Consider the following 12,808-nt stretch of genomic DNA (forward strand, 5'->3'; position numbering starts at 1 on the left):
TGTCCCTGAACATGCATATAAGTTCGAGTATTGATATTATAAACCTAACAAGAGATGAAGGCAAGTCGAATTGGTTGGTAAGAAACCAAAAATATCACTAAGTTCGGGACTTGGGTAGAAACAGAAAGTTAATATGATGTCCCTGAACATGCATATAAGTTCGAGTATTGATATTATAAACCTAACAAGAGATGAAGGCAAGTCGAATTGGTTGGTCCAAAACCAAAAATATCACTAAGTTCGGGACTTGTGCGCAAACCGAAAGTTAAAATGATGTCCCTGAACATGCATATAAGTTCGAGTATTGATATTATAAACCTAACAAGAGATGAAGGCAAGTCGAATTGGTTGGTCGGAAACCAAAAATATCACTAAGTTCGGGACTTGGGTACAAACCGAAAGTTAATATGATGTCCCTGAACATGCATATAAGTTCGAGTATTGATATTATAAACCTAACAAGAGATGAAGGCAAGTCGAATTGGTTGGTCCGAAACCAAAAATATCACTAAGTTCGGGACTTGGGTACAAACCAAAAGTTAATATGACGTCCCTGAACATGCATATAAGTTCGAGTATTGATATTATAAACCTAACAAGAGATGAAGGCAAGTCGAATTGGTTGGTAAGAAACCAAAAATATCACTAAGTTCGGGACTTGGGTAGAAACCGAAAGTTAATATGATGTCCCTGAACATGCATATAAGTTCGAGTATTGATATTATAAACCTAACAAGAGATGAAGGCAAGTCGAATTGGTTGGTAAGAAACCAAAAATATCACTAAGTTCGGGACTTGGGTAGAAACCGAAAGTTAATATGATGTCCCTGAACATGCATATAAGTTCGAGTATTGATATTATAAACCTAACAAGAGATGAAGGCAAGTCGAATTGGTTGGTAAGAAACCAAAAATATCACTAAGTTCGGGACTTGGGTAGAAACCGAAAGTTAATATGATGTCCCTGAACATGCATATAAGTTCGAGTATTGATATTATAAACCTAACAAGAGATGAAGGCAAGTCGAATTGGTTGGTCCGAAACCAAAAATATCTCTAAGTTCGGGACTTGGGAGCAAACCGAAAGTTAAAATGATGTCCCTGAACATGCATATAAGTTCGAGTATTGATATTATAAACCTAACAAGAGATGAAGGCAAGTCGAATTGGTTGGTCGGAAACCAAAAATATCACTAAGTTCGGGACTTGTGCGCAAACCGAAAGTTAAAATGATGTCCCTGAACATGCACATAAGTTCGAGTATTGATATTATAAACCTAACAAGAGATGAAGGCAAGTCGAATTGGTAAGTAAGAAACCAAAAATATCTCTAAGTTCGGGACTTGTGCGCAAACCAAAAGTTAATATGATGTCCCTGAACATGCACATAAGTTCGAGTATTGATATTATAAACCTAACAAGAGATGAAGGCAAGTCGAATTGGTTGGTCGGAAACCAAAAATATCTCTAAGTTCGGGACTTGGGAGCAAACCGAAAGTTAAAATGATGTCCCTGAACATGCATATAAGTTCGAGTATTGATATTATAAACCTAACAAGAGATGAAGGCAAGTCGAATTGGTTGGTCCAAAACCAAAAATATCACTAAGTTCGGGACTTGTGCGCAAACCGAAAGTTAAAATGATGTCCCTGAACATGCATATAAGTTCGAGTATTGATATTATAAACCTAACAAGAGATGAAGGCAAGTCGAATTGGTTGGTCCGAAACCAAAAATGTCTCTAAGTTCGGGACTTGGGTACAAACCGAAAGTGAATATGATGTCCCTGAACATGCATATAAGTTCGAGTATTGATATTATAAACCTAACAAGAGATGAAGGCAAGTCGAATTGGTTGGTCCGAAACCAAAAATATCTCTAAGTTCGGGACTTGGGTGCAAACCGAAAGTTAAAATGATGTCCCTGAACATGCATATAAGTTCGAGTATTGATATTATAAACCTAACAAGAGATGAAGGCAAGTCGAATTGGTTGGTCGGAAACCAAAAATATCACTAAGTTCGGGACTTGGGTACAAACCGAAAGTTAATATGATGTCCCTGAACATGCATATAAGTTCGAGTATTGATATTATAAACCTAACAAGAGATGAAGGCAAGTCGAATTGGTTGGTGAGAAACCAAAAATATCACTAAGTTCGGGACTTGGGTACAAACCGAAAGTTAAAATGATGTCCCTGAACATGCACATAAGTTCGAGTATTGATATTATAAACCTAACAAGAGATGAAGGCAAGTCGAATTGGTAAGTAAGAAACCAAAAATATCTCTAAGTTCGGGACTTGTGCGCAAACCAAAAGTTAATATGATGTCCCTGAACATGCACATAAGTTCGAGTATTGATATTATAAACCTAACAAGAGATGAAGGCAAGTCGAATTGGTTGGTCGGAAACCAAAAATATCACTAAGTTCGGGACTTGGGTACAAACCGAAAGTTAGAATGATGTCCCTGAACATGCATATAAGTTCGAGTATTGATATTATAAACCTAACAAGAGATGAAGGCAAGTCGAATTGGTTGGTCCGAAACCAAAAATATCTCTAAGTTCGGGACTTGGGTGCAAACCGAAAGTTAAAATGATGTCCCTGAACATGCATATAAGTTCGAGTATTGATATTATAAACCTAACAAGAGATGAAGGCAAGTCGAATTGGTTGGTCGGAAACCAAAAATATCTCTGAGTTCGGGACTTGGGTGCAAACCGAAAGTTAAAATGATGTCCCTGAACATGCATATAAGTTCGAGTATTGATATTATAAACCTAACAAGAGATGAAGGCAAGTCGAATTGGTTGGTCCAAAACCAAAAATATCTCTAAGTTCGGGACTTGGGTGCAAACCGAAAGTTAAAATGATGTCCCTGAACATGCATATAAGTTCGAGTATTGATATTATAAACCTAACAAGAGATGAAGGCAAGTCGAATTGGTTGGTCCAAAACCAAAAATATCTCTAAGTTCGGGACTTGGGTACAAACCGAAAGTTAAAATGATGTCCCTGAACATGCATATAAGGTCGAGTATTGATATTATAAACCTAACAAGAGATGAAGGCAAGTCGAATTGGTTGTCCGAAACCAAAAATATATACCAAGTGCCTGAAATGTCTATAAACCACACGAAGAACTCTTCACACACAGGTGCGCCTCATAACCTGGTACAATGTATAAGACATTGGTTTCGGGGGATTTATTGAGAAGAAAATTTTTTTCTCTAACTTTGAGTAAAACTGTCTCAGAATACATATTTAACCACGAAAAGTGAACACCGACAGTAAATAGCAAAAGTCACCCGACCATCAAAGTTGTATGGCGGTGTGGGAGAAGAAAATCCAAGGTCGTCTAATGTAGGGACGTAAGACACGAAATCAAAATTTTGGCATAAAATCTAAAATAATCATCAGACAGTGGTCATCCAAGGCATATTAGAGTCGTCTAACGATGCGAAATGCAATAAGCAATGGAGACTTTTTAATGATTTTTTTGGATTTTTGTCAAAATGTACCCTTCACAACTTGGTACAAGTCATAGGACATGGGTACCGGTATGACCGACGGAAGATTTTTGGACAAAAAATTTTTTTGCTCTAACTTTGAGTAAAACGGTGTCAGGATGCATTTTTAAGCATGAAAAGTGATCTCCGACAGTAAATAGCGAAAGTTACCCGACCATCAAAGTTGCATGGCGGTGCAGGAGACGAAAATCCAAGGTCGTCTAATGTAGGGACGTAAGACACGAAATCAAAATTTTGGCATAAAATCTAAAATAATCATCAGACAGTGGTCATCCAAGGCATATAAGAGTTGTCTAACGATGCTGAATGCAATAAGCAATAGCGACTTTTTAATGATTTTTTTGGATTTTTGTCAAAATTTACCCTTCACAACTTGGTACAAGTCATAGGACATGGGTACCGGTATGACCGACGGAAGATTTTTGGACAAAAAATTTTTTTGCTCTAACTTTGAGTAAAACGGTCTCAGGATGCATTATTAATCATGAAAAGTGATCTCCGACAGTAAATAGCGAAAGTTACCCGACCATCAAAGTTGCATGGCGGTGCAGGAGACGAAAATCCAAGGTCGTCTAATGTAGGGACGTAAGACACGAAATCAAAATTTTGGCATAAAAGCTAAAATAATCATCAGACAGTGGTCATCCAAGGCATATTAGAGTCGTCTAACGATGCGAAATGCAATAAGCAATAGCGACTTTTTAATGATTTTTTTGGATTTTTGTCAAAATTTACCCTTCACAACTTGGTATAAGTCATAGGACATGGGTACCGGTATGACCGACGGAAGATTTTTGGACAAAAAATTTTTTTGCTCTAACTTTGAGTAAAACGGTGTCAGGATGCATTATTAATCATGAAAAGTGATCTCCGACAGTAAATAGCGAAAGTTACCCGACCATCAAAGTTGCATGGCGGTGCAGGAGACGAAAATCCAAGGTCGTCTAATGTAGGGACGTAAGACACGAAATCAAAATTTTGGCATAAAATCTAAAATAATCATCAGACAGTGGTCATCCAAGGCATATTAGAGTCGTCTAACGATGCGAAATGCAATAAGCAATAGCGACTTTTTAATGATTTTTTTGGATTTTTGTCAAAATGTACCCTTCACAACTTGGTACAAGTCATAGGACATGGGTACCGGTATGACCGACGGAAGATTTTTGGACAAAAAAATTTTTTGCTCTAACTTTGAGTAAAACGGTCTCAGGATGCATTATTAATCATGAAAAGTGATCTCCGACAGTAAATAGTGAAAGTTACCCGACCATCAAAGTTGCATGGCGGTGCAGGAGACGAAAATCCAAGGTCGTCTAATGTAGGGACGTAAGACACGAAATCAAAATTTTGGCATAAAAGCTAAAATAATCATCAGACAGTGGTCATCCAAGGCATATAAGAGTCGTCTAACGATGCTGAATGCAATAAGCAATAGCGACTTTTTAAAGATTTTTTTGGATTTTTGTCAAAATGTACCCTTCACAACTTGGTACAAGTCATAGGACATGGGTACCGGTATGACCGACGGAAGATTTTTGGACAAAAAATTTTTTTGCTCTAACTTTGAGTAAAACGGTCTCAGGATGCATTATTAATCATGAAAAGTGATCTCCGACAGTAAATAGCGAAAGTTACCCGACCATCAAAGTTGCATGGCGGTGCAGGAGACGAAAATCCAAGGTCGTCTAATGTAGGGACGTAAGACACGAAATCAAAATTTTGGCATAAAATCTAAAATAATCATCAGACAGTGGTCATCCAAGGCATATTAGAGTCGTCTAACGATGCGAAATGCAATAAGCAATAGCGACTTTTTAAAGATTTTTTTGGATTTTTGTCAAAATGTACCCTTCACAACTTGGTACAAGTCATAGGACATGGGTACCGGTATGACCGACGGAAGATTTTTGGACAAAAAATTTTTTTGCTCTAACTTTGAGTAAAACGGTCTCAGGATGCATTATTAATCATGAAAAGTGATCTCCGACAGTAAATAGCGAAAGTTACCCGACCATCAAAGTTGCATGGCGGTGCAGGAGACGAAAATCCAAGGTCGTCTAATGTAGGGACGTAAGACACGAAATCAAAATTTTGGCATAAAAGCTAAAATAATCATCAGACAGTGGTCATCCAAGGCATATAAGAGTCGTCTAACGATGCTGAATGCAATAAGCAATAGCGACTTTTTAAAGATTTTTTTGGATTTTTGTCAAAATTTACCCTTCACAACTTGGTACAAGTCATAGGACATGGGTACCGGTATGACCGACGGAAGATTTTTGGACAAAAAATTTTTTTGCTCTAACTTTGAGTAAAACGGTCTCAGGATGCATTATTAATCATGAAAAGTGATCTCCGACAGTAAATAGCGAAAGTTACCCGACCATCAAAGTTGCATGGCGGTGCAGGAGACGAAAATCCAAGGTCGTCTAATGTAGGGACGTAAGACACGAAATCAAAATTTTGGCATAAAAGCTAAAATAATCATCAGACAGTGGTCATCCAAGGCATATAAGAGTCGTCTAACGATGCTGAATGCAATAAGCAATAGCGACTTTTTAATGATTTTTTTGGATTTTTGTCAAAATGTACCCTTCACAACTTGGTACAAGTCATAGGACATGGGTACCGGTATGACCGACGGAAGATTTTTGGACAAAAAATTTTTTTGCTCTAACTTTGAGTAAAACGGTCTCAGGATGCATTATTAATCATGAAAAGTGATCTCCGACAGTAAATAGCGAAAGTTACCCGACCATCAAAGTTGCATGGCGGTGCAGGAGACGAAAATCCAAGGTCGTCTAATGTAGGGACGTAAGACACGAAATCAAAATTTTGGCATAAAAGCTAAAATAATCATCAGACAGTGGTCATCCAAGGCATATTAGAGTCGTCTAACGATGCTGAATGCAATAAGCAATAGCGACTTTTTAATGATTTTTTTGGATTTTTGTCAAAATTTACCCTTCACAACTTGGTACAAGTCATAGGACATGGGTACCGGTATGACCGACGGAAGATTTTTGGACAAAAAATTTTTTTGCTCTAACTTTGAGTAAAACGGTGTCAGGATGCATTTTTAAGCATGAAAAGTGATCTCCGACAGTAAATAGCGAAAGTTACCCGACCATCAAAGTTGCATGGCGGTGCAGGAGACGAAAATCCAAGGTCGTCTAATGTAGGGACGTAAGACACGAAATCAAAATTTTGGCATAAAAGCTAAAATAATCATCAGACAGTGGTCATCCAAGGCATATTAGAGTCGTCTAACGATGCTGAATGCAATAAGCAATAGCGACTTTTTAATGATTTTTTTGGATTTTTGTCAAAATTTACCCTTCACAACTTGGTACAAGTCATAGGACATGGGTACCGGTATGACCGACGGAAGATTTTTGGACAAAAAATTTTTTTGCTCTAACTTTGAGTAAAACGGTCTCAGGATGCATTATTAATCATGAAAAGTGATCTCCGACAGTAAATAGCGAAAGTTACCCGACCATCAAAGTTGCATGGCGGTGCAGGAGACGAAAATCCAAGGTCGTCTAATGTAGGGACGTAAGACACGAAATCAAAATTTTGGCATAAAAGCTAAAATAATCATCAGACAGTGGTCATCCAAGGCATATTAGAGTCGTCTAACGATGCGAAATGCAATAAGCAATAGCGACTTTTTAATGATTTTTTTGGATTTTTGTCAAAATTTACCCTTCACAACTTGGTATAAGTCATAGGACATGGGTACCGGTATGACCGACGGAAGATTTTTGGACAAAAAATTTTTTTGCTCTAACTTTGAGTAAAACGGTGTCAGGATGCATTATTAATCATGAAAAGTGATCTCCGACAGTAAATAGCGAAAGTTACCCGACCATCAAAGTTGCATGGCGGTGCAGGAGACGAAAATCCAAGGTCGTCTAATGTAGGGACGTAAGACACGAAATCAAAATTTTGGCATAAAATCTAAAATAATCATCAGACAGTGGTCATCCAAGGCATATAAGAGTTGTCTAACGATGCTGAATGCAATAAGCAATAGCGACTTTTTAATGATTTTTTTGGATTTTTGTCAAAATTTACCCTTCACAACTTGGTACAAGTCATAGGACATGGGTACCGGTATGACCGACGGAAGATTTTTGGACAAAAAATTTTTTTGCTCTAACTTTGAGTAAAACGGTCTCAGGATGCATTATTAATCATGAAAAGTGATCTCCGACAGTAAATAGCGAAAGTTACCCGACCATCAAAGTTGCATGGCGGTGCAGGAGACGAAAATCCAAGGTCGTCTAATGTAGGGACGTAAGACACGAAATCAAAATTTTGGCATAAAAGCTAAAATAATCATCAGACAGTGGTCATCCAAGGCATATTAGAGTCGTCTAACGATGCGAAATGCAATAAGCAATAGCGACTTTTTAATGATTTTTTTGGATTTTTGTCAAAATTTACCCTTCACAACTTGGTATAAGTCATAGGACATGGGTACCGGTATGACCGACGGAAGATTTTTGGACAAAAAATTTTTTTGCTCTAACTTTGAGTAAAACGGTGTCAGGATGCATTATTAATCATGAAAAGTGATCTCCGACAGTAAATAGCGAAAGTTACCCGACCATCAAAGTTGCATGGCGGTGCAGGAGACGAAAATCCAAGGTCGTCTAATGTAGGGACGTAAGACACGAAATCAAAATTTTGGCATAAAATCTAAAATAATCATCAGACAGTGGTCATCCAAGGCATATTAGAGTCGTCTAACGATGCGAAATGCAATAAGCAATAGCGACTTTTTAATGATTTTTTTGGATTTTTGTCAAAATGTACCCTTCACAACTTGGTACAAGTCATAGGACATGGGTACCGGTATGACCGACGGAAGATTTTTGGACAAAAAATTTTTTTGCTCTAACTTTGAGTAAAACGGTGTCAGGATGCATTATTAATCATGAAAAGTGATCTCCGACAGTAAATAGTGAAAGTTACCCGACCATCAAAGTTGCATGGCGGTGCAGGAGACGAAAATCCAAGGTCGTCTAATGTAGGGACGTAAGACACGAAATCAAAATTTTGGCATAAAATCTAAAATAATCATCAGACAGTGGTCATCCAAGGCATATAAGAGTTGTCTAACGATGCTGAATGCAATAAGCAATAGCGACTTTTTAATGATTTTTTTGGATTTTTGTCAAAATTTACCCTTCACAACTTGGTACAAGTCATAGGACATGGGTACCGGTATGACCGACGGAAGATTTTTGGACAAAAAATTTTTTTGCTCTAACTTTGAGTAAAACGGTCTCAGGATGCATTATTAATCATGAAAAGTGATCTCCGACAGTAAATAGCGAAAGTTACCCGACCATCAAAGTTGCATGGCGGTGCAGGAGACGAAAATCCAAGGTCGTCTAATGTAGGGACGTAAGACACGAAATCAAAATTTTGGCATAAAAGCTAAAATAATCATCAGACAGTGGTCATCCAAGGCATATTAGAGTCGTCTAACGATGCGAAATGCAATAAGCAATAGCGACTTTTTAATGATTTTTTTGGATTTTTGTCAAAATTTACCCTTCACAACTTGGTATAAGTCATAGGACATGGGTACCGGTATGACCGACGGAAGATTTTTGGACAAAAAATTTTTTTGCTCTAACTTTGAGTAAAACGGTGTCAGGATGCATTATTAATCATGAAAAGTGATCTCCGACAGTAAATAGCGAAAGTTACCCGACCATCAAAGTTGCATGGCGGTGCAGGAGACGAAAATCCAAGGTCGTCTAATGTAGGGACGTAAGACACGAAATCAAAATTTTGGCATAAAATCTAAAATAATCATCAGACAGTGGTCATCCAAGGCATATTAGAGTCGTCTAACGATGCGAAATGCAATAAGCAATAGCGACTTTTTAATGATTTTTTTGGATTTTTGTCAAAATGTACCCTTCACAACTTGGTACAAGTCATAGGACATGGGTACCGGTATGACCGACGGAAGATTTTTGGACAAAAAATTTTTTTGCTCTAACTTTGAGTAAAACGGTCTCAGGATGCATTATTAATCATGAAAAGTGATCTCCGACAGTAAATAGTGAAAGTTACCCGACCATCAAAGTTGCATGGCGGTGCAGGAGACGAAAATCCAAGGTCGTCTAATGTAGGGACGTAAGACACGAAATCAAAATTTTGGCATAAAAGCTAAAATAATCATCAGACAGTGGTCATCCAAGGCATATAAGAGTCGTCTAACGATGCTGAATGCAATAAGCAATAGCGACTTTTTAATGATTTTTTTGGATTTTTGTCAAAATTTACCCTTCACAACTTGGTACAAGTTATGAGACATGGGTACCGGTATGACCGACGGAAGATTTTTTGACAAAAATTTTTTTGACTCTAACTTTGAGTAAAACTGTGTCAGGATGCATTTTTAAGCATGAAAAGTGAACTCCGACGGTAAATAGCAAAAGTCACCCGACCCTCAAAGTTGTATGGCGATGTAGGAGAAAAAAATTCCGAGGTCGTTTAATTTTGGGATGGATAAAAATGGTCACTTGTGGTAAAGTGATGTTGTTCATTGGCTATAGTAAGAGGGTATGGTGTCGTGACACAAAAATGAAAAATGTATGGGAACGTGTTCTAAACACTGTCACAAGGTGCAAATCGAGTATCTAGTCGTACCTTAGACACCAGTTCGGGTAAATGAGCCTCTGCTTGGCTCATATGTATGGGGAAAAGTAAGGGTGACCGACATGTCCAAAGGTAAAAAGCGAAAATTCACCCGGCCCTCAGACTTGTATGGAGGTATAGGAGAAAAATGTGTCAAAGTCGTTTAATGTAGGGACGGATAAAAATGGTCACTTGTGGTAAGGTGATGTTGTTCGTTGGCTATAGTAAGAGGGTATGGTGTCGTGACACAAAAATGAAAAATGTATAGAAACGTGTTCTAAACACTGTCACAAGGTGCAAGTTGAGTATCTAGTCGTACCTTAGACACCAGTACGGGTTACTGAGCCAATGTTGTGCATAGCTAGGGTATCGGGACGATGCCCTAAAACCCTCAAAGGATTGTAGTGTGTTGGATGTTATCTCCTGTTGGTCGTACGGCAACCATACCCGGTTGGAAGTACCGCGGACTCTGAACGTCTCCGCATCAAAACGTTCGCCATGCGAATATACAAATTGAATAAGCTTGACGTAGTGTAAGGTATCGAAACGAATAAGTAGAGAAATTAAGGGTCCGAGAGCAATCTCGTGATTCTACGGTGAGGTGTGAGAAATGACACGAAGCTGTCAAGAGGTCTCCCTGAGTGAGGAAGGCAATGTTCGGGTGCTTCGATCTATTGGGCCGGCGTGCCGCAGTAGATCAAGCAAATGTGAGAGAAACTCGGGTCTGCGGGGACTTAGTGCCTCGGTAGACAACAAACACACGACAATCGGTGGATAGTCGAATTCTGGTTGATCCTACCAGTAATATACGCTTGTCTCAAAGGTTAAGCCATGCATGTCTAAGTACAAACATAAATGAATGTGAAACCGCATAAGGCTCAGTACAACAGCCATAATTCACAAGATCATCCCCCCATCAGTTACTTGGATAACTGTGGAAAAGCCAGAGCTAATACATGCAACATGCCGGGACCGCTATAACCCTCGCGGGTGGTGGAACTGGTGCACTTATTAGTAAAACCAATCGCCTCACGGCGGCTTGAGTTGAAGTCTGGATAAGGATGCCGATCGTATGGTCGCTCGCCGACCGACGACAGATCTTTCAAATGTCTGCCCTATCAACTATTGATGGTAGTGTAGAGGACTACCATGGTTGCGACGGGTAACGGGGAATCAGGGTTCGATTCCGGAGAGGGAGCCTGAGAAATGGCTACCACATCCAAGGAAGGCAGCAGGCGCGTAAATTACCCAATCCCGGCACGGGGAGGTAGTGACGAGAAATAACAATATGGACCTCTCTAATGATGGTCCATAATTGGAATGAGTTGAGCATAAATCCTTCAACAAGGATCAAGTGGAGGGCAAGTCTGGTGCCAGCAGCCGCGGTAATTCCAGCTCCACTAGCGTATATTAAAGTTGTTGCGGTTAAAACGTTCGAAGTTGATTCCCCGTCCAGACACGCGACCGCCGCGGGCGCCCGGTTACACGCCGGAAACGTTCGTGTGCGAGCTCGCGGCTGCGACTCACAATGGTGTGCCTGGGCGTTAACCTTGTTCAGGCGGGCCGGTATTCACCGCGCTTCGCAGGTGCATGGTGCCCGGGCAACTCCCATTTACCTTGAACAAATTAGAGTGCTTCAAGCAGGCTAGTACAAAAACGTCCATACCCTCCGCGGGTTGGCGTTGGCCGAGAATAATCTTGCATGGAATAATGGAACATGACCTCGGTCTGAGTCTTTTGGTTGGTTTTGTATAGACCCAGAGGTAATGATTAACAGAAGTAGTTGGGGGCATTGGTATTACGGCGCGAGAGGTGAAATTCGTAGACCGTCGTAGGACCAACTGAAGCGAAAGCGTTTGCCATGGATGCTTTCATTAATCAAGAACGAAAGTTAGAGGATCGAAGGCGATTAGATACCGCCCTAGTTCTAACCGTAAACGATGCCAATTAGCAATTGGGAGACGCTATTACATTCGGTGCTCTCAGTAGCTTCCGGGAAACCAAAATCGGGTTCCGGGGGAAGTATGGTTGCAAAGTTGAAACTTAAAGGAATTGACGGAAGGGCACCACCACGAAGTGGAGCTTGCGGCTTAATTTGACTCAACACGGGAAAATTTACCAGGTCCGAACTTATCGAGGTAAGACAGATTAAGAGCTCTTTCTCAAACTTAAGGGTAGTGGTGCATGGCCGTTCTTAGTTCGTGGAATGATTTGTCTGGTTAATTCCGATAACGAACGCGACTCAAACAAGCTAACTAGAACGCTGTCAGCAGTGTGCCTCCGGGCACACCTGACGTTACGGGGCGGCGGCGCCTTCACGGGCGGTCGTCGCACTAGTTTGCCCTGCTTAGCGGGACAACTTGTGTTTAGCAAGGTGAGATTGAGCGATAACAGGTCCGTGATGCCCTTAGATGTTCTGGGCTGCACGCGTGCTACAATGTGGGCAGCAGCGTGTTCTCGCCAATTGGCGCCCCCATTCCGAGAGGAACGGGAAATCACCCAAATGCTCATTTAGTTGGGATTGGGGACTGCAACGGTCCCCATGAACCTGGAATTTCTAGTAAGTGCTAGTCATTAGCTAGCGCTGATTACGTCCCTGCCCTTT

Source organism: Anopheles maculipalpis (assembly GCF_943734695.1).
Source record: "Anopheles maculipalpis chromosome X unlocalized genomic scaffold, idAnoMacuDA_375_x X_unloc_115, whole genome shotgun sequence".
NCBI lineage: Eukaryota > Metazoa > Arthropoda > Insecta > Diptera > Culicidae > Anopheles > Anopheles maculipalpis.